This window comes from Chenopodium album, chromosome 6, assembly GCF_948465745.1.
Source record: "Chenopodium album chromosome 6, dcCheAlbu1.1, whole genome shotgun sequence".
Lineage (NCBI taxonomy): Eukaryota > Viridiplantae > Streptophyta > Magnoliopsida > Caryophyllales > Amaranthaceae > Chenopodium > Chenopodium album.
The window spans coordinates 32,428,864-32,432,247 of record NC_137839.1 but is presented as its reverse complement, the minus strand read 5'-3'; the positions used below and the strand labels follow the sequence as shown (position 1 = coordinate 32,432,247).

General features: G+C 42.8%; 1 non-coding gene across 1 annotated transcript; it reads left to right on the top strand.

The window, feature by feature from the left end:
• Positions 1–2,226: 2,226 nt before the first annotated feature.
• On the top strand, positions 2,227–2,332 carry LOC145637577 (small nucleolar RNA R71). The gene has a single exon (XR_014114345.1). It is a non-coding gene; the product is annotated as a small nucleolar RNA R71 (small nucleolar RNA).
• The last annotated feature ends 1,052 nt before the right edge of the window (positions 2,333–3,384 follow it).

The window sequence follows — 3,384 nt, the reverse complement described above, 5'->3', positions numbered from 1 at the left end:
GGTGCTCCCTTACCATTGGGGCTCTCTTCTCTTTCTTCAACTTGAAAGAGGTCATGAATGTAAGGAGCTTCTTCTTCCATGCTCGCGCCCTTGCACTCCTTGCTTTCCTCAAGCAAATCCTCATAGAATTGTATGTCTTCTTTGTGAGTACCTATCTTTGATTCATTCAACAACACACTTTCAAGGGGATCATTAGTGGCATGCAAGTGGGAGCGAGAAAATTCATCAAGAACCGTATCAAGAATATCTACCCTAAAGCATTCACCACTTGAGGAGGGTTGTTGCATGACATTGTTCAAATCAAACTCAATAGAATCATTGTCAATTTTCAAGGATATCTTCCCCTCCTTCACATCGATGATAGCTCTAGAAGTGGCTAGAAATGGCCTACCCAAAATTATAGGAATCCTCTCATCCTCATCCATTTCTAGCACATAGAAATCCACGGGGAATGTGAACTTTCCTACCCTAAGGGGAATGTCCTCAACTTTGCCCATGGGGAACTTAACGGAACGGTCCGCTAGTTGGAGAGTAATGTTAGTGGGAGAGAGGGTTCCTACACTAAGCTTTTGGTAGACGGAATAGGGCATGAGACTCACACTTGCTCCTAAGTCACACAAGGCTTTATCAAATTCAATGCCATTGATAGAGCAAGGGATGGAAAAGTTACCCGGATCTTTCAATTTGGTAGGTAGTTTGTTGGAAAGAATTGCACTACAATTGGCGGTTAAACTCACCGTCTCACACTCCCTTCTCCCACTCAAAAGATCTTTCAAAAATTTGGAATAGTGGGGCATTTGCTTCATAGCATCAACAAAAGGGACGGAGATATGCAAATTCTTAATGACTTCCAAAAACTTCCCAAATTGGGCATCAAGTTTAGCTCTCACAAATCGTTGTGGAAAGGGTAGCTTCTCCTCTCTAGGTTGGCGATTTAGGGGCAAGGGGGTGGCTTCTTTTTCCTTGAGCACCTCAACATGTTTTTCTTTTTCAACACTCAATGGCTCATTGGGTTTTTCACCCTCATTCTCTAACTCCGCCTCTTCTTGGGGTTCTTCCTCAATTAAAGGGTCACTCCCTACTACCTTCCCACTCCTTGTTGTCACGGCATACAAAGGTTTTGGGTTGACTCCTTGACTTGGGATGTGAGAAGAAGAAGGAAAAAAAGAAGAAGGGGATGAATTAGATGCAAGTTGAGCAATTTGAGTCTCAAGCATTTTCATATGAGCATTGGTTCGTTTTTGAGCCTCTTCATGTTTCTTTTGATCCTCCTCACGCATTTTTAAAAGAGCATCTAATTTAGCCATCACGGGATCTATTGGAGGGGCTTCAATTTGAAGAGGTTGTTGAGGTGGAGGAAGTTGGGGTTGATGGAAACCCGGAGGCCTATTAGTTTGGGCATAGTTAGAAGCAAATTGGCCCCTATTGCCTCCGGTGCCTTGGTTAGGAACATTGATTTATTGATTATTTCCCGTGTTACCTTGGTCACCAAAATTTTGATTTTGATGTTCTTGGTATCGGGGATTAGGTTGTTGGTTTTGATTACCATACCCTCTTTGGTTAGAGTAGCCTCTTCCATTGAAATTGGAAGGGCCTCCCCCACCATGGTATTGGTTATCATAACCACCACCATTTTGGTTCCAACCACGGTTTCCACCTTGATTCCAATTCCCCATTTGATTGGAGTTTGGCCTCAAGTTTCCTACATTTCCCATTCTAGGAGCAAAATTCATAGCATTGACATTTTCCATATTACTATCATGTTCATGGGAAGGGGGTTGAACTTCACAAGCATAGACACATTGAGAGGTATCATGATCATAGGTTTCACAATTAGAACAAAACATGCACCCTTGGGGCATTGTATTGTAAGAAGAGGGGGAAGAAGTATCCATACCATTGCCTCCCTTGGTTGAAGGGGAGATATTACCATGAGGGTTGGACCTTTCTTTCATCAATTCATCCATTTGCTTGGTCATTTTGGAGATTTGGGTAGAAAGGTTGTTGATTGCGTTGGCTTGCTCCAATGCATAAACGCCCTTGCTAGAAGTAGCATCCCTTTCTCCTTCGTACCAATCATCATAGTGCTTTGCGGCTTCCTCTATAATACACTCCACTTCATGCTCTCCTTTGTTCATAATTGGACCACCGGCCGCGGCGTCTAGGCTTGTTCTTCCTTGAGGTGTGAGACCTCCATAGAAAGTGTGAATGAGTTGATACTTGGGTATCCCATGGTGTGGGCATTGACGTTGAAGCTCTTTGTATCGTTCCCATGCCGCACTTAGAGACTCACCACTCTTTTGGCGAAAACCTTGAATCAAAGACCGAGCCTCGGCGGTCTTCCTATGGTTATAAAACCTCCTCAAGAAAGTCGTAGTCACTTGGTCCCATGTCGTGAGAGAATTAGGGGGCACCTCCTTCTCTAGCCATTCTAGACCTCTCCCAATTAGCGAAAATGGAAACATTTTGAGGCAAATATATTCTTGAGTCACTCCATTGGCCTTTATTGTGTCACAATATTTCTCAAACTCTTTTAGGTGCTCATGAGGACTCTCAAACTTTCCACCCGAGAATTGTTTCCTCTCAATCAAGGCAATCAAATTAGGCTTGATCTCGAAATTGTTGGCTTGAGTAGTAGGAGTTAGGATCCCACTTTGCGCTCTAAAAGCTTCGGGGGCCCCAAGACGACTCAAAGGCGTATTCTCTCCCATTTTAGAACCTTCTTTACTTTCAAACTTATAGGTTGAGAAAGGGTTGATTTCTGAATTCGAAGATGATTTAGGGCTATCTAATTCTTCACTTGAGGGTGAAGAGGGTGGAGTATCTTCTAATTCTCTTACTCCTCTCGTTGGAGTGCGGGAATTTCTACTCCTTGCTCTTGCTTCTCTTCGAAGTAGGGACAAAGACCTCTCTAGCTCTGGATCGATGGGAATTAAAGATCTTGAGCGGGTTTGTCCTCTGTTCATACAACAAAGCTAAGAAGAACGTAAGCACTGACAAGTAACAAAAGTAGCAAACACTAAAAAATAAAGGTGAGATAGTCTTAAACAAGCAATGAAATAGCAATGGAAACCGTCTCCCCGGCAACGGCGCCAATTTGACAAGGGAATAATCGTGTCGTTGAGCGACTACACCTAAGTCAAATTAATTTATAACGCTCTACCAACCTAATACGTGTATAGGGTAAATAGAGGGGTCGAACCACAGGGAGACATGCATAAACACCGCATTCACTACTTAAGACTTTAAGCTATCTCGGGACAAGAAGTATGAATAACTAAGAGATTAAACTAAGGATTAAGAATGATTAAAGATCAATATAACTAAACACCAAGGGAAGTGGGTAGATGTAGATGTCACTTGATCATGCAATAACACAGAAGC